Here is a 20,105-nt window from a genome sequence, read left to right as displayed (position 1 = left end):
ACAAGTAAACATGGTAGATAGCCTTGTTTTTTTCGTATAGCTAAGAAAAGGGTTTCCAAAAAATTGTAATGTTTAAGAAGAGTTTTCAAAGATATATAAACAACTAGGTTATAACCTTTAGAAATCACGGTTCGTATTTTAAAATTATTATATAAACAAAAAAAATATTAAATGTCAAAAAGTTGCAACATATTTTGGATTATAAGTAAAACAGAATAATGTAATAAATAAATAAACATAATTTTTTAATATAGATTTTGAAGTACTTTTTTGGTTAAATTATTATATTTATCTAAAATCAATAATTTCAATATTTGTCTACTCTTTACATTATTTATATGATATTAAGTTATAAATTGTATAATATATGTTTGATAAAATAAAATAACATAGAGACAATAAAAATTAAAATGATTAAACGTAAATTTACAAATAGTTATTTTTATACAATATTGGATGTTTTGTTTATAAGTCTATATCCTTATTTGAATTTAATATGTAAAAGAGTTTCAAAACTTCACCAATGTTTTTCAACTTATGGTTCTTAGTAGCATCTTGGGGACTTACATAATGAGACAACATGCCGGCGAAATGTAGTAAATAATTTCGTTTGATAAATAGTTTTTTTGACTATAGGTTTCTCTAAAAAAAACAATGTATCAATAGGCATAGTTTACCATTAAAATATATTTGTAACGTATGTACATATTTGTTCTCTTTCAGCAAATGACAATTTTTAGGGTTTAGTATTTGGTTTGAAGTTTATGTTTTGTTAGGTTTAAGATTTATTTTTCTTACATCAAAAAGAAAAAACATCATAAATGGTCCCTGTGGTTTCCCCAAATCTGAATTTTAGTTCCCGTGGTTTAGAAACGTTATAGCTGTCCCTATGCTTTCAAAACTTTTGATGATTGATCCTTATTGCTAATTCCATTAAGTTATGTCCGTTAACAGAAGGATATTTTCGTCATTTCACTACCACATAGACCATTTATGATGTTTTCTCTTATTTTATATATAAAAAAAAATAATAATATACAAAGGGTCTCTCTCCTCTCTCTTCTCCTCCACCTCTTTGTTCGACTCCTGTATTTATCTCACAAATATACCACAACTGATACAAACAATTTTACTCAAAGCAACTATTTTGCCATAAACAATCGAGTAAGCACTTCTAGAGCCACACCCCATTCCCTACTTTGGATCAGAATCACACAATTCATCACCAACTCCGACCAATTTTGGAATCCATCACCTCTATGGTTCTGTTATCAGCAGCCGCGACCTCCAATCTCCGATCTTTTTTGCTGCCTCCAATCTCCAACCTCCAATATTCGATCTTTGTTGTTGCCTCCAACATCTGAGTTCTTATCTTCTTCTAGAGTCCTTTTTTTTTAGTTCCTGAAAATCTGATTCAGGTACTCGAACCAGTTAAACCCCCAATTGTGTTTGCTGAAAAAAATTATATTTCCTGAACACTAACAAGCATTACATGTGTGTTCATCTTCACCTGATTGTTCATCTTAATCTGGTGTATTGTCACACCCCAAAACCGGAACGGCGGAAACGTTCTGGGTGGATGACGTCATGTCAAGTATCACAACACATGCATTATAGTAATCAAAGTACAACAAAACATTGCATTAATAGTAATAGTTTTACATAGTTTACATAACAGGTGTAGGGTTTCAAAGCACTCCATGGATGATGGCAATGGGCCCCTTTGATGAATTCTAGGTTAAAAGCCCAAGACTTGTCTTTTCCCTATAAATAGTCATGTATTATTCATTATTAGGGTTAAGAGTGAGGCACAATGTAGCCGCCACGTGAGGTTTCTTGTAGAGTTAGATTCTTATTTCTTAAGTGTAATTTGTTCCTCACAATTCAATAAATCGAGTGATCATTCGACATAATCTTCATTATTGTGTTTGTTCTTATTTTCCGCATCTTGTTCATCAAATCACAATTAGGGTTTTAATCCCAACAAGTGGTATCAGAGCGGGTCTTTGAAAATCTATTGATTTTTGAAGTTTCGGTTCTTGATTTGGTGATTTTCTACATATATTGAAGATTATTGGTGTTTTGGCGGTATGGAATCAATATTTTGTTCAAGCTACTGCTCATGGAAATTCATGCTGTTCATCACTGTTCATCTGATTTTTTTATTCGTTTTTCTGTTCGTCTGGGATCAAATAATTTGCTTAATCCCAAATCAATTAATTCCTTTGTTTTAAGCCCTTGAATCCAATCGTATTTACTTTTGTTTTGGCCCAAAATGTTCAGTCCGTCACTGTTCATAAAGCGAGTATTTGATGATAATCACGATCCAGTTTTATTTGACCCTAATATTACATCTATGTCTCCGTTTCCGTTTGCGTTCTTGTTTTGTGCTCAATTCGATAATTCTTGTTTGTCAATTTCAACATCCGTGGCTATCGACTAAGGATATTGGGTTTTAATCCCATCAAAAAGTTTGGGCGATCGTTTCTGTTTCCTGTTCTCACCTGTTGCACAATTTTTTTTAATCGATATCTTGTCTTGTTGGAGTCTAATAATCGAAATCCAAGTTGTATAATTTATTTGACATCGATTATGGTCGATCGTTTGTTATGGTTATGATAAATCTTCTTGATCTAGAAATCGATTTTGAAAGTGCGATTTGATGGGTGTTATACTGATATTTCGAGCACCAGTGCTGAACAGACAAAGATTGGATGAACAAATCTGAGTTTTGATTTTGATGGTCAAAGAAATAAAAATTAAAATTGAAATGAATGATTTCTCCTGTGAATTTAATTGATACGAATGACATGTGAATCGTAATCGTCATTCCATTTGGTAGCGTTCGGAACTAGAACATGATTGGGTCTTCAAAAACCGATTTGCTGTGTAATGGGTCTTGGTATGTTGGGGCTTAAATCGGAAGTGTGGTCAAACTTCAAGGCCAAAATTGATGTGAAAAGTTCTTACCTATGAACGAATGAAGAACGAATCGATCTCATCTGGATGAACATTGGTCAATAGAAAAGTCAAAATCGCTGTGAAATTCTTACCTGTGAATGCTCGTTTACTGTTCTTCTCTTTGGGGTATAATCGTCAAAATTGAAGCGAATCTATGATTGGGTTGTTTGTTGCCTTGGAACAAAAGAAAGGAAGACAGAAGGCGAACTTGGGTTCGGGTGCTAGCTCTTGGAACGAAAGGGCTTGAAGCGAATGTAGAGTGAGAACAATAAGCGAACTGGGAATGGAGACTCGCCTTGGGGTATAATGAACGGAATTGGAACGAACCTCTATCTTGGATTCGCGTGTTTAAGCTGGGTTCGGTTGTTAATGGTTGGAGCGATCGAAGGATGAACCGAAAGCGAAAGGAGTTTTGCCTGATGAAGCTTGATTTGGAATAAGAAACGAACCGAACCGAACGTTCGGTTCGCGTGAATAAATGGCGATCTTGAAACGAACCTTGGTTCGGTTGGTTGTGCTTGAAACGAAAGTGTGATCTGCGTGTTTTAAATTTTGGGGTCGAGCATCTCTTCCAGTCGTGTTCTTTAAATTGGGGAAGATGACTTAATGTTTCATACTTGGTCCCTGCCACTTCAAGAATTTAACGATCTGGTCCCTATACTTTTCATGCCTTGACAGTTTTGGACCATTTGCAGATTTTGTTACATATAAAAGGGTTTGTTGATGCTGAATTACCATTCCAGCCCCTGTCTTTTAGAAAGTGACAGTTTCGGCCCAATATTCAGAAAAATTACTACATTGAGGGCCGGTGAACAGTTTTGGATTCTTTAACGCTCATATTTTTTTTGTGAACAGAAAAATAAAGATTCCATCAAGTCTTGGCGGTTTGGAAAGTCGTTTTTTTTTAACGTCAAGTTTTAACGATTTTCTCGGATTTTTTTTGTATATCTTTTTGTCGCGGGGGAGCATAGTAAATTTTTATCCATTCAAGATCATTCTCATGACCATTTGAAGGCTTTATAATCATGTTTTTGATTATAAATCGGGGGAGAATTTGGTATGGCCATTCGAAATTGGATTTGTGACTTTTCAAAGTCGAAGATTTTTGATAAAGCTTGTGGGAGAATTATGAAGGTAGCTTTTTTTACAGAAGTTCTTCATCAAGCTCTACTAAGGTTTTTACAGAGAAGTATCCTTTACAACAAGAGTTCTTCATCGAGCTCTGCTAAGGACTTGTTATATCTCCGACTTCTTGTATTTTCTCGATCAAGTGGCGTTACGAATCTTAAAGTTTGGGTTGTTACATGATATTTTTTGATGGCTTATATCATTAGCTTATTTGAAGATCGTTGTGACTTGGAGGGGGAGCTCTTCAAAGACAAGAAGTGATTCAGTTTCTTTGTTCTGAAATGGGTTTTATGGCGGGTTTGGTTTTCATGAAGATTCTTTAGGATTACATTCGAAAATGAAGTTTAAAGACATTACTTCAGTGCTTGATTTATATATCCTAGAGCCCGTGTTTGAAGACTATTGAAGAATCAAGATTCGTGGATTGCTTCATATATTCCTCGTTGCAGATCTTTTTATTTGCTAGATGCTTGTTTTGGAAGTTAAAGCATTGTCATCCATTCCATACTTTGAGGGGGAGATTGTAGGGTTTCAAAGCACTCCATGGATGATGGCAATGAGCCCCTTTGATGAATTCTAGGTTAAAAGCCCAAGACTTGTCTTTTCCCTATAAATAGTCATGTATTATTCATTATTAGGGTTAAGAGTGAGGCAAAATGTAGCCGCCACGTGAGGTTTCTTGTAGAGTTAGATTCTTATTTCTTAAGTGTAATTTGTTCCTCACAATTCAATAAATCGAGTGATCATTCGACATAATCTTCATTATTGTGTTTGTTCTTATTTTCCGCATCTTGTTCATCAAATCACAATTAGGGTTTTAATCCCAACAACAAGGTATCAAAGTAATACAGACAAATGTAATAAGAACAACACGGTACTAAGCTATCTTCATCAACAGCTCCGGGGATGTACCTGTCTAATGCTGACCTTAGAATACAAGTTATTTGAAAAGCGAGTATCAGGATTTTTACAAATGCTGGTGAGTTCATAAGTATTTAGTGTCATTTAGTCAAATAACTTTATAAAGTAGTAGTTTAAGTGTTTACAGTGCATTAGAGTTCCTTCCAGAAAATCCTATATTTTCTTTAATAAAGGCAGCCTTCTACCAAGACTGATCAGTGTTATGTGGTAAAAAGTAGTTTTCCCTTAATTGCTATCATTATCAAAATACTGAATTTGATTATTAAAGAAAGCAAGAGACAACAGGGAAATAACATATGCCTCAGCATTGAGGACTGCTGACTAAGGCAAAGGAATCATTGACTCCAGGAGAGTATCGAACGAACGACACGCCTGGCTCAGTCTAACAGAAAGAGACACAGACCCCAGGCGGTACCAAATGAAAGGTACAACTAGTAAGGTCTAATACAGTGAACACAGACCCCAGACAGTACCAACTAAATGATACGTCTAGCAAGGTCTAAAACAGTGAATACAGTGGATACAGTGAATACAGTGGATATAGACCCCAGACAACATCAAATGAATGATGCGTCTAGTAAGGTCTAAAACAGAGAATACAGACCATAGACACTATCAAATGAAAGATACATCTTGCAAGGTCAAAACAGTGTGACTCTGAAAAATGAGATACCAGCATACAGTGTAAATTGCCGGTGAATACTGTTACCTTAAGACCATGAATTATAAGGTAACCTGAGATACTCGTAACCATACTTACTAGAGTTCCAGACACCCTACAAGCGTCTATAAAATGTGACATTTGTCACCCCTTGGCTTGGTAGGCCGTGGACTGTAGCTAGCAGTCAGGGTGCGGGGGTGTCAATCCCGTATAGATCTATACATATAATGTCCGCTCTCCCTACAGGAGACTCTAGTTACCAACTAGACGACGGAGAAGGCCGTGTCCTGAAGATGCATCCCAAATAGTGGGTTTCTAATGTAAGTGTTGAACTAGAGGTAGAGACTCATAACTGAATTGACTGAAGTAAACCCATATGTCTATGCTTGTGTACATAATATATAACTAATGAATCAAACGACCTTCGGATGGACATCCGATCCCACCAGACCACATGTCAACGAAGAAAAGGAAATAGGGCGGACAAGCCTTCCTAAGTCCTTCAATCATTATTTATATGCATCTATACAAGCACAGCCATACATCTAACTACGCTTGAGTGTGTATCAAGTGGAATCATATCGTGAAGTATAAGTGTATAGTGTGGAATAACTGACTTGTGAAGTATAAGCGTACAGTGGAATATCAGAGTCGTGAAGTATAAGCGTACAGTGTGGGATAATCAAATCGTGAAGTATAAGTGTATCACGAAGTGGAAACGACAGCTGATGAAGTAAAAGCGTCTATCAAGTATAAGAGGCTACAAGTATAAGCGATATAGAGACAATAACCGGTATAAGTGTATCACGAAGGAAATGCGTTATCAAGTAGGAGTTTTAAATAAGTAAAAGCGAAGCAGCAGTAACAAACAAGTAAAAGTATACATTGTAAAAGGGAACTTCGGTGAAAACCTTGGAAAAACCTTTATATTCAGGGAAAATCATATTTGGTATTCTTTGGTAAAATAAGTTTGAAAAACTTTGTAAATCCTTGGAACCTTTATAAACCGGTTTAAAATGAATTTAGATAAAACAGTATAAGTAAGAGTTTTGAAACAAATGAAAACCTTTTTGAAACCATCATAGCATCCTACTCGGTAAAACAGTATACAGTGTGGTAAAATCTTGTGCATGCGGGTTATCAATCACATGTGATTGATATGATAACTGGCATGTTTAACTTGTATTCCCCCCTATAAAACATGTAAAAACATTAAAAGGTTCATTCAGGGCTACGAACTCACCTGGCGTAAGTGGATCCAACAAAGGCGCCGGTTGGGTGCTCGGTGTCAAGTAAAGACTTGGACACACTTAGTGACCTATTTAACATATGATAACATATGTTTACATACAATTAGTACATATGATACTAATCAAACAAGTATACGTACCCTAAAGAGCGGAAAACACCTTGGTTAAGTGTTTGGGGTGTCCCGGGTAACAACTAAGGGCTCAAATGGCTTAGGAATGGAGTTTGCTCTCCGAGAGTAAACTCTCTACACCTAGTTTACGGCCCAGGGACAACTCCCCATGAGTTTACGGCCGTAACTCATGGTGAGGGTTTCTAGGGTGTTTTAAGGGCTCTATCTTGTTCGTGGAATTATACTAGGTCCAAATCTAAATTGTATGAAGGGATTTAAGGCTTCTAAAGGCACCATTATGGAGTTTACAGCCCATGAACCATCCCTAAGGGAGTTCACGGCCGTGAACTCCTATGCCATGAGATAAGTGAAGTTTTAAGCCCTTAAATCACTCCCAGTAATTATTCAAGGCTATAGGGGTGTTTGGGGTTCCAAGAGTGCACTACTTTAGAGTTTATGGTCCAAATGACCATCCCTTGGGAGTTTACAGCTGTAAGCTCTATGGCTTGGCCCTGAACTCTCATACACCCACAACTCTTTGATTTTAAGCCCTTGTTTCATCCCTAACATTTTCTAGTGAAAGTATAAGGCCATTTAGGGGACATTTACTATCATTTTAGCATGTTTAGGGGTGTTTACGGCCTAGGCACTTGCTTGGGCCATAAACTCCATGTTACCCCATATTTCCTTGTGTTTAAATGATCTAAACCCGAAATAGCAAGTCCCTTAATTATGTCTTAAGCCTAAGGGTGGTTTAGGAGTGTTTTGGGGCATTTTGACATGGTTTAGAGGGGTTTACATTCTAAGCATGTGCTTGGGCCGTAAACTCTCTTTCATGCCCTAAATTGATTGTTTTAGATGAGCAAACACTCCTACGGTAATTCCTCAATTGGTTCCTAGGCTCAATGGGACAATTTCGGGTCTTTTTGGCCTCATTTAAGGTGTTTACGGCCTAAGGAGAATCTTGGGCCGTAAACTCCTTTTCAACAGCTTCTAAGTCCGATTTTTAAGCTATAAACACGAATCATAATGTTTAGAATAAGCTAGGATAAGCGGACTTACGATTTGGAAGCGTTTGGTTGCGGTTTTGAGTCGAAAACGAGTCTAGAGAGACAGTATAGAGAGAGAGAGAGGATGAAAAAGGTTGAAATGGGGTTTACTCCCCTTTATATATGGGTGGGAGTTGGAGCTCAGTGAAATTCTACCCGATACTGTCGTTTAACGGGGCTTTTGGTCGCACCCGATTTAGTGGTCGTAATAATAAAAAAGAACTTTTCCAACCAAATGGAAATGTGTAATACGAGTTTTTATTTTTCCTTATCACGACTTAACGACATAAAACATAAATGAATAAAACATTTATTTATTTGACGACCTCCTATTAACGGAACTTTTACAAAAATGGAATATTCCGTTAACGGTAACGGGGAAATGTAACGGAACAAACTTGGGTTGTCAGATGTATAACTTTGGGGTTGATTTTTGAATGTAGAGAACTTCATGACTGGGTACAAAATCGTATTTGATAGAGAAGAACTTATTCTTGGGTGGAGAAAGTCCGATTGTAAGTTTCGATTTTTAAAAGTTAAATCAAGAATTGAAATCAATTTTTTATACTGGTTGTTGTTTCTTGTTCATGAAGGTTACGATATTGATAATTAAACTGATTCAAGTTCAAAACCATTTAACCTTAACAATGTTCCGTCGGTGGTGGCGGCAGGGCTGGAATGTCACCTTGAGTGGAGCGTAAGCATAGGTCGGAGCTCTGGTGGACACTGTAAGCAATTTTGTTATTTGATTCAAACATGGATTTTCCTTTTCCTGTTGGTTCTATTGGATATTTTGTTGTAGATTTGTTTACTATTTGTATTGAAAAATGCCGATATGAAATCATATAGCAACTTTGATGAATTTTTCAATAGAAATAATTGTAAATACGTTACAGATGAACATTTTCATAAATATTGTCCAGTTGTTCCGATTAGGGTTCTTCAGTTGAAGCTTTCACTTAATTCTGTGATTCTATCTACACATTTTAACTGGTTCGAGCCTTAGTTTGTTAATGGCGTCAAGATCTCACAGTTGGCAATCTAGGGTTTCAGGAAACATTAAGCTTGGGGTATCAGATGTGGCGAATTGGAGGCATGGTTGGAAATTTTCATTCGATACATTAGTAAATTCATTCAAGGAACAAAAATTGGTTGATATTAAAAGAATAATGGATTCAATTGATGATTCCTAAGAAATGAATTCCATGCTGGTGTGCGTTCATATATTGAGAGAGAGAGAGAGAGAGAGAGAGAGGAGAGACCCTTTGTATATTATTATTATTTTTTTATATATAAAATAAGAGAAAACATCATAAATGGTCCATGTGGTAGTGAAATGACGAAAATGCTCTTCTGTTAACGGACATAACTTAACGGAGTTAGCAATAAGATCAATCGTCATAAATTTTGAAAGCACAGGGACTAGCTATGACGTTTCTAAACCACGTGGACTAAACTTTAGATTTTGGGTAACCACATAGACCATTTAGATGGTTTTTCAATGAAAAAAGAATCTTAAAACCCAAAAAGTAAAGAATTCAAAATAGTCTGTATATTATGTAATTACATTTACTTTAACTTTTTATTGATATGATATACTTAAGTTTACATGTCAATAAATTTTATATTAAAATTCAAGATTTGTTACAAAAATATTTAGTTTATAGATACGTTAGTGGAACCAAACCGAATAACTTGAAAATGAACGCTACGCTTGCACTTTGTTTCAAAGATTTTCATAGTTCGATAATCTATTTTTTATTAAGGATATTCATGCCTAGTTGTTATTTTCAAACATAAAGATGAATAATAGTTAATATCCTTTGATAATTATCAATACAAGTAAGTAAAACTATCTGAATGTAGATAATTTAACCATGAAAATTCAAATTCATTTGTTTCACTTTCAACGGTAAAACAAAATACTTTAAATAAATATAAGTTTATGAAATTGTGGTTCGTCGTGCTTTTGTGAAATTGTAAGTAAAATTGTAATAAGTTTTTATTTAGTAATTCATCAACATCATTAAAAGCAATGTAATTTCCACTATTTATTTGCATAAAGTGTATAACTGTTAATGACAATGGACAAAGAACGAAATAAAAAAAGAAATATGAAAGGGTAGGTAGGTCTAAAAGTTTCGATGCTTTAGAGAACCAAAAGAAAAGATTTGAAACTTATAACATAGCCTAAAAATAAGCAAATCAACAATCATTTCAAAGGGTTAATCCCACCATGTCGATCAAGAAAACAACAAATTTTGTAGTTTTTCCTACAAGAGAAAGAAAGAATGAATTCATTTTAGTACAACTCTCTAAAGCTACCCTATGCAGTCAAAAACATCCCCATATGTAGACCTTCATACATTTGGTTAATATGTTAGCTTTGGTGATAATTATATAAATGGAATGAAGCACCATGTATACATGAGAAGAATCAGATCACATAGTTGTTTTTAATAAAACTAAGAGAATGAAGAAATGAAAAATAAGTTTATGTCCGCTGAAGTGTTAATTTCAATAAACAAAACTGGGATATATAAGAAAGGAATTAGTATTTGTACTAAATTAATAAGCACACAAACAGATATCTTAAGCCAAACAGACACACATATGACATCCATTGAAGCACAAAGTGCCACATCATTGACGCCACCTGAGCTATTGCTTAGTTAAACATGATAAAAACATCATCAATCAAAGTTGAGACAACTTATGAAGTTTAAGCAAAACCTTAATCCAAATTGTATGAGGTAAAAGTTCTTCTTTAAGCCTAAATACTTTAAAATTCTCCAGTCCATAGTACAAAGATACAAGAAGCTTTCTTACTCTGTAACCCTCAATGCTTTCCTGGGTATACAACTGGTTGATGTGTCACAACATTAAATGAATATCCAACATTCTTTAGGACATCTTGATAACCATTAATAGTAACAATAGGATCATTTTTATGTATAGTGAATTAGTTGAAAACAGTTCAGGGAGTGTACCATATACGTATAAATTTTTGAAGACAATCCAGATAAATAGCTTTAGATCAGGTATTTTTTCCAATACAAAGATTTGAATTGCCCTTGTCCATATCAAATTACAACAAATAAGTATATTCCAGTTAAAGAAATTTATATGAGGCATTTTGTTAAAACCGTTATGAACATCACTATAGTCTTTTCTGTAGAACAATTCCATATGATTTCAACACCCAAAATGCTTCTTAACAGTGCTATAAAACAAAATAATAGAAGAAAAACACATTACCTTGTATACATCTTCTTCGAAATGGCAAATAAACTAACAAAGTTTGAAGTTCCCCTTCTTAGTGATGAAGATTATTGCAACAGATCTAAAATTAGAGGGTTCTGGCATTGCTTTTTCTCTTCGTGGATCCATCAATATAGTTATGTTTCCACTTAAAGCCCTAAATTTATGAAAGCTATAGGACAACAAATCAACAAACAAAAATAAATTGAGCCAAAGATGTGTGTGTGTGTGTTTATTGTTTATGTAGTGGGCAGAAAACAATGGCAGTGATAAGGAAGGTTTCAAGGGTGCCACAGATGGTTGATGGAGTTGGCGAAGGTGGTAGCAGGCAGCGACGTTGACGATGACGATGGTGATCTAGGTTTTGTCTAGAAAAAGGAGGAACATAACTTGATTTTGAATTTTTAATGAACAATCAATTCTCGTATCAATTTTAGGAACTAGACAACAGATATGCGAGAATTTAGGAGAATATAATAATTTTCAAGAATAAGGAACATCAAATAAGCGGGAAAACAATAACAATAGGACGCGTGTAATTTTTAGAAGACGGATGAAAAAAGTTGAAAATTATTAAAAAATGACAAGTGACATATTTTGGATTCTTTTATTAAGATAGGTAGATTTCGAGGCTTTATAATGTCTCTAGATTTTAATATTTTTAATATTATTTATCCCTTTAAGTGAGGGGCCACAATACGGCCAATATTGGGGACAATAAGGTGAATGATAAACATCAAATTTATTCAAACATAAATAGCAATAAGTAATAGTTCATAGTTGTTTCATCTGAAATAGACTATATTGGCACAATAAGGCTGACAAAAACCAAATCTACCCCAAGGCTTGAGGGAGTGGCTGCGGTAGAGACCGTAGTTTCCGTCCTCCTCAGCATGAACACCGCCCCTCCACTGCGGTTTGGGTGCAGTGGAGGCCGCACTGCGGTAGTCCATGGCCGCACTCCCCTTTCTCTCTCTCTCTCTCTCTCCTCTTTATTTCTTCTCTCTCTCTCTCTCTATCTCTCTCTTTTCTCAACCAATCATCTATTTTTTTTCCCTTTTTCTTTTCTCTCTCCTAACCATTTTCTCACTCCCACATTGCAGTCGCATATTGATGAAATAAGGAAAAATATGAGTTGGCGTCTACGTGGCATAGGAGGGGGTGCGGTTTTAGTGGCACCACTACCTCCAGCCTAATAAATCCAAATCCTTTTTGCCACTTGTCATCTTGTCATTTGTGACATCCCCAAAATCTCGGTCAGAAAAGACCGGTTTCATTTATGCTTTTTAAACATTTTCAGAGTAAATCCTTTTGATTTTTAAAAGAGATGCGGAATTTGTTCCCAAAAACAAAACATGATAGAATAGATTTTTTTCAAAATATTTCATAAGGAAATATGATTTCATTTCATAATCAAAAATCGGGATGTCATGTTCCGATACAGATCATAAAGCATCAACGATAACATTACAAGTCATTCAACAAATATATACATATACAGACTTGTAAACAAAACAACTTGATGATTCGTCCATCTTATGCCCTTGCGCCACTTCCTGTAATACAATATAAACTGAGTGGGTCAGGCTTGGGAGCCTGGTGAGCATATAGGGTTTTCAACCCTCAATAAATAATTATATTAATTTCAACAATCAACAATAACCCAATTACCCATTCCCGTTATCCTCACTTTACGTCCCTAAAACAACATCTATTATAAGGAACTTAATTTAGGATTTTCATCGGGACGGACATTATTGCAAAGGGCTTCCTTAGCAATAAATATCCTAAAGGCAACCATGTGGGGGATAGAGTACACCGGTGAACACATCGTTCACAACACCTGCATGTTATGAGCCTGCTAGTGTTCCACAGAACTGTCTAGAATAGTCCGTGGTTGTCATCCATACTCTGCTGAATGACTAGAATAACACCAACAACATCGAGGCCTGTCATCTGTTTATTACACACCAACTATCTACCCATGTTCTACCCAACATATTAGTAGATAAAAATATACATTTTTATACAAAGTTTAAAACCTGTATAGCATGCTCAATCAATACAATTTTCCACATAACAGATGAGGCACACACACATAACACGTATTTCATAGAGAATAAATTAGATCTATTAGATAGAAGAAAGTGAATATACATTCACACATATAATCAACAAAGTATACACGTAACACGTATTTCGTATAAAATACTTCATAATAATGTGTTAGAAGAAAATGACTACACACTCACTTGATCAGAAGATGATCGGGTAGCACTACGACTTGTAGAAGTAGTGTTTCTCCGTAGATCTGGAAGATTTTCACAAAAACCGGGCTCCTCACGGGCAGGGCTTCGGCTCGGAAATCTCACTTCTCGGGATCCTCGGGGCTTCGGATCTTGCTTCGAGGCTCGGGAATGATACCGGGGCTTCGGGATATGATTGGCACGCAAATCGAGGAAAAAACTAGAGAAAAGAAAGAGTTTGAACAAGAGAAAATGGCTGATCTCGGTTTCTATTTATAGGCTGCTGGGTCTGGGATTACGCTGGGCGTAATTTCTAATTACGCTGGGCATACTCAGTACGCTGGGCGTAATTAGGTTACGCTGGGCGTACTTTGATGTCACTGCGTGCGTCAATTGGTGGCACTCGAGTATTGGTCAGACAAGTTGCACCCCTCTGAGTACGCTGGGCGTACTCAAATTACGCTGGGCGTAATTTCACTCGTCAAAATTCTAAATTACGTAACTTTCGCATACGAGCTCCGTTTTCGACGTTCTTTATATCCATGCGTAGGTCAGACCATACTCTACAACTTTCATTTAGACTCCGTCGGCTAATTTTGACTTTTATTTTTATTATTTATTTTTAGAAGCCGGGACAGAAAAACTTCGTTATAAATTCATAACTTCTTTGTCCGACGTCCGTTATCGCCTAACTTTTCATTGTTTCGCTACTAACAACGAGATCTTCAATTCTCGTTTAGATTGTTTCGGCTAAAAACCGCTCGATCTCAAATCGAGTATTCGGGCTGCAAACTGCTAAGTCGAAAATTTAGAAAATCATAACTTCCTCATACGAAGTCAGATTCTGGCGTTCTATATATATTCGGAAACCTCGTTTCGGCCACTACAAATTTACGCAAAGATATCGAGTTTATTTTACACTTAAAATTTGACACTCATTTTATTCTTAATTCATTAAATTATAATAATTAAGAAAATACACACATAATTCACATAATTCACAAATAATACATTTTTATTATTTCAAATTGGGTTACAAAGGATAACCTAGACTATTACATTGCTAAAAAAATGGCAAGACCAGAAACACGGGCATTACAATTCTCCCCACCTTAGAATGATTCCGTCCCCGGAATCAGACATCAACAAACAAATGCGGATAGCGACCCATCATGTCACTCTCCGTCTCCCAGGTGAGATTTGGCCCATTCGTGTGTTTCCAACGGACAAGCACTAACTCAACCATCTTACGTCGCAACTTCTTAGTCTTTCGGTCAACAATTGCCTCTAGTTCTTCAATCAACCTTTTGTTTTCATCAATTCTTAACTCTGAAAGTGGAATCATGTCGGGAACTTCTCCCGTGAACTTCCTCAAGTAACACACATGAAAAGTGTTATGAATTCCATTCAGTTCTTTGGGTAGTTCGAGCTTGTAAGCTTGGTTCCCAATTCTCTGAAGAACTTTAAACGGTCCAATAAACCTTGGACTTAACTTTCCCCTTTTTCAAAATCTTTTAAGTCCCTTCCACGACGAGACTTTAAGCAAAACCGAATCTCCAACTTCAAAAGTCATCGGTCTTCGCTTTTTGTCAGCATAGCTCTTTTGATGGTCCTGAGAAGCTAACATTCTTTCCCTAATTATTTTCAACTTTTCAGCAGTTTGATGGACTATCTCTGGTCCCATAAACTGCTTTTCCCTACACTCAAGCCAACAAGACGGTGTACGACACTTCTGTCCGTACAAATCTTGATAAGGTGTCATCTTAATGCTCGAGTGGAAACTATTATTGTAGGAAAATTCTACCAACGGTAAATGCTCATCCCAATTACCTTGGAATTCTAGGGTACATGCTCTCAGCATATCTTCAAGTATTTGTATTGTCCGTTCGCTCTGACCATCAGTCTGCGGATGGTAAGTTGTACTTAAACACAACTTGGTACCCAATTCCTCTTGTAGACTTTTCCAAAATCGTGAGGTGAAATGACTGTCACGATATGACATAATCGTTAATGGAACACCATGAAGCCACACAATTTCCTTCACGTAAGAATTCGCAAGCTTTTCCATAGACCATTTCTCATTGGCTGCTATGAAATGCGCACTCTTAGTGAATCGATCAACGACCACCCAAATCATGTCGTGACCACTTTTTGTTCTGGGTAGTTAGTGACAAAATCCATTGTGATGTCCTCCCAATTGCCCATAGGCACGGGCAAAGGTTCTAAACTCCCGTATGGTTTCTGATGTTGTGCCTTGACTCTTGCATAGGTCACACACTCCGCCACATACTTCGCAACATCAAGTTTCATCGTCGGCCACCAGTAATAGGGTTTCAGGTCCCTGTACATCTTTGTGCTACCAGGATGAATAGAGTACATGGTTTTGTGAGCTTCTTCCATCAGAAGATCTCTTATTCCTCCTGACTTAGGTATCCAAATCCGATCTTGGAACACCTTCAGTCCATGACTGTTTATACCGAACACCAACGTTTTGCCCAAACGTTCCTCCTTTCGGTCATTCTTCTCAGAAGCTTCCTCTTGAGCTTTCTTTATACTCTCCACAATTTTCGAGACAACTTCTATTCTCAACGCTCTTGGCCTTTTCCTTTCAAGATTGACTTTTCGACTGAGAGCATAAGCAACAACATTTGCTTTACCGGGGTGGTAAAGTATCTCACAGTCGTAGTCTTTAAGTAACTTTAGCCAGCGTCGTTGTCTCATATTCAATTCCTTCTGACTAAAGAGATATTAGAGACTCTTATGATTAGTGAAAAGTTTGCACTTCGTGCCGTAGAGGTAATGCCTCCATATTTTCAGAGCGAAAAATACCGCTGCCAACTCCAAATCATGAGTCGGGTAGTTCTTTTCATGTTGTTTTAGCGATCGAGATGCATATGCGATCACCTTATCTCTTTGGGTCAAAACACAACCCAATCCAACACCTGACGCCTCGCTATAAACAACGAAGTCTACAACCCCATCGGGTACAGAAAGAATCGGCGCCTCGCATAGCTTCTTCTTTAGTTTCTCGAATGCTTCTTTATGCTTATCACTCCAAGCATAAGTAGCTCCTTTGTGGATCAAAGCTATCAATGGACTAGCGATCGAAGAAAAGCCTTGGATAAACCTTCGGTAATATCCGGCTAATCCCAAAAAGCTTCGGATCTCTGTGGGACTTTTTGGTTGTTCCCACTTCATTACTGCTTCAATCTTTGCTGGATCAACCATTATACCTTCTTGGTTGACCACGTGACCTCAGAATTGGACTTCTCTAATCCAAAAATCACATTTGGAGAACTTATCATACAACTTCTCCTTCTTCAAGACTTCTAACACTTCTCGCAAGTGTCTGCCATGCTCCTCTTGGCTCTTCGAGTAAATCAGAATGTCATTTATGAACACTATCACAGATTTATCTAGGAACGGATTACAAACCCTGTTCATTAAATCCATGAATGCTGCTGGAGCATTGGTTAGTCCAAACGACATAACCAAAAACTTGTAGTGTCCATATCATGTTCTGAATGCAGTCTTCTCTATATCCTGCTCTCTTACTTTTAGCTGATGATATCCTGACCTCAAGTCGATCTTTGAAAAATAACTTGAACCTTATAGTTGATCGAATAGGTCATCAATCCTTGGCAACGGATATCTATTCTTTATTGTTGCCTTGTTAAGCTCTTTATAATCGATGCACATCCTCATACTTCTATCTTTCTTCTTAACGAATAACATCGGAGCTCCCTAGGGTGATGAACTAGGTCTTATGAAACCTTTGTCCAATAACTCCTGAAGTTGCATCATCAACTCCTTCATCTCCGTCAGTGCTAGTCGGTAAGGTGCTTTTGCAATCGGCGTTGTTTCGGGCAACAAGTCAATACGGAATTCCACTTGTCGATCGGGCGGTAATCCATGAAGATCTTTGGGAAATACTTCCGGATAATCACACACAACGGGAATATTTTGCATCACCTTCTTTTCCTTCTTAACATCAATCACGAATGCTAAGTATGATGTACACCCCTTAGTCAAACATTTTCTGGCTTTCATTAGAGAAATGATCCCAGAACTTACTCTGCGTTTGTCCCCATACACCATAAACGTCTCTTTCCCTGGTGGGTTTACCTTGACTATCTTCTTTCTGCACTATCTCGACGTCATTGGCGCTAAGCCAATCCATTCCCAACACGATGTCGAAACCATTAAGTTCTATAGGCAATAATTCCTCGTGGAACTTATTCCCATTTAAGTCAATTAATATGTTTTTCATACGATGGCTAACAGGTACAAACTTGCCACTAGCAACTTCGACTAATAAAGCATTATCTAGTCTATCGACAGACAAAGCTAGTTTTCTACCAAATTCATGCGAAATAAAGGAGTAGTTGGCTCCAGAATCAAATAAAATTTGGGCAGGCAACTTGTTTACGAGGAAGGTACCTGAAGCGACATCAACTTCATCTTTAGCAGCTTCCAGTGTCATCTGGAATGCTCTCGCCTTCGGCTTTGGTGGAATGTTGGGTTTTGCTGCCTCCTTCTTCTTCGGACAATCTCTTGAGATGTGCCCTTCCTCACCACAACCATAACAAACATTCTTGGTGAGGGTGCAGTCGTTGGCATAATGCCCTGACTTTCCACATCTGAAGCATGTGGCTTCCCCGCCGCACTTCCCATGATGCTTCTTCTTACACTTGTCGCACCATTTCGCCTCTACCTTTCCTCCACTTCCTCTCGAACCAGATTTCGAGAATTTACTTTTCTTGCTGGACCCTGAAGATCCCTCGAACTTCCTCTTTTTACCAACCTCTAACCTTTCCAGACCTTTTTCCCTGATCTGGGTCTCAACATTTCTAGCAGCCCAGAGGGCGGCTTTCAATGTGGTTGCTTGCTTAACCATTGGATCATAGTCCGTTGGTAGTCCGTGGGCAAACTTGTTGACCTTAGAGAGTTCTGTTGGTACCAAATATGGGATAAACTTCATCTTTTCTGTGAAACTAGCAGCGTATTCAGTAACACTCAATTTCTCTTTCTTCAAATTCTGAAACTCATTACTGATTTCCAAAAGGTCTTGCTCGGAGCAGTATTGCAGTTTTAGTTGTTCCACAAAGTCTTCCCAAGACATTTTGCTTGCTTCTCCCTTGGACATAGAGTCAGCTAACAGCTTCCACCAACTCAACATGCCAGATTTTAGCAGAAGGATTGCAAGAGCGGTCTTCTGCCTATTGCTGCATTCACAACTTTCAAACATAGTCTCCATTTCGGAGATCCAGTCCATAACTTGCACCGGCGTCGGGCTTCCGGATAGACATGGTGGTTTGGATGCCATGAAATCCTTATACTTGCACCCACGCCCATCATTTCCTCTATCCTGGTTATTGTGTCTAACCACTGGTGGGTCGTCTTGACCAACGATCCCACTAAAGTTTCCTCCTTCAGACTACCCTCCATTCTCCTCGGGCTCTTCCACTTGAATTGACGGTTCTTCACGATTTTGCCTAAGCAGACGTCTTGTTTCTTCCATCTGACGATCTAACATCGTTTGAATCATCATTTGTACACCAGCCATTGTTATCGGCTCAAGTGCTGCTGCTACGACAGGTATTTGCTCAATCAGTGGTGGTTGATTCCTGTTTTCATCAGCATTTCCTACTCCGCTTTTGTTCTCACCATTTTTGATCTATACACCGAATAAGGTGAAATTAGATCCTCATTCACGATAGATATTCAAATCATCCTTATTACTTCGAAACGATTACATGCTAGTTCTAATAACGTAGACATACGCTTAGAATCCAACACACATAAGGTTTCCAGATCCGGTCGGCAACAGACCATAGATCCGAACAAATAATATCATATATGGCAACATATAACATTTAGCACATAAAAGCATTTTAGGCAACTTTCCTAAAATAAACTAGTGCTCGTGTCTAAAATATAACAGACACACATATAACAACCTTCACTTAGCATTCTAAGTTTAAGTCTAGAAATCCTACAAATTCCTAGTTCACTTAAACTAATGCTCTGATACCAACTGTGACATCTCCCTCTGGCACGTATCACAATATTGTCCGCTTTGGGCCACTCGGCACGAGGACTTCCCAGGGGGTCACCCATCCTGGTACTACTCCCGCCCGAGCACGCTTAACTGTAGAGTTCTTATGGGATCTGCTGCCCTCACGGCTTTAAAACGCGTTGTTATAGGGAAGGTATCCACACCCCTTATAAGGAATGCTTAATTCTCCTTCCCAATTGATGTGGGATCAGATCTAACCCACTTTCACCCCAATTGTAACGCCCGTGTTTCTGGGTTTGCCATTTTTTTAGCAATGTAATAGTCTAGGTTAACCTTTGTAACCCAATTTGAAATAATAAAAATGTATTATTTGTGAATTATGTCAATTATGTGTGTATTTTCTTAATTATTATAATTTAATGAATTAAGAATAAAATGAGCGTCAAATTTAAGTGTAAAATAAACTCGATATCTTTGCATAAAGTTGTTGTGGCCAAAA

The sequence above is a fragment of the Lactuca sativa genome, chromosome 7 (assembly GCF_002870075.4).
Source record: "Lactuca sativa cultivar Salinas chromosome 7, Lsat_Salinas_v11, whole genome shotgun sequence".
NCBI lineage: Eukaryota > Viridiplantae > Streptophyta > Magnoliopsida > Asterales > Asteraceae > Lactuca > Lactuca sativa.
The sequence above is the reverse complement of the archived record's forward strand: the minus strand, read 5'-3'. Positions refer to the sequence as shown.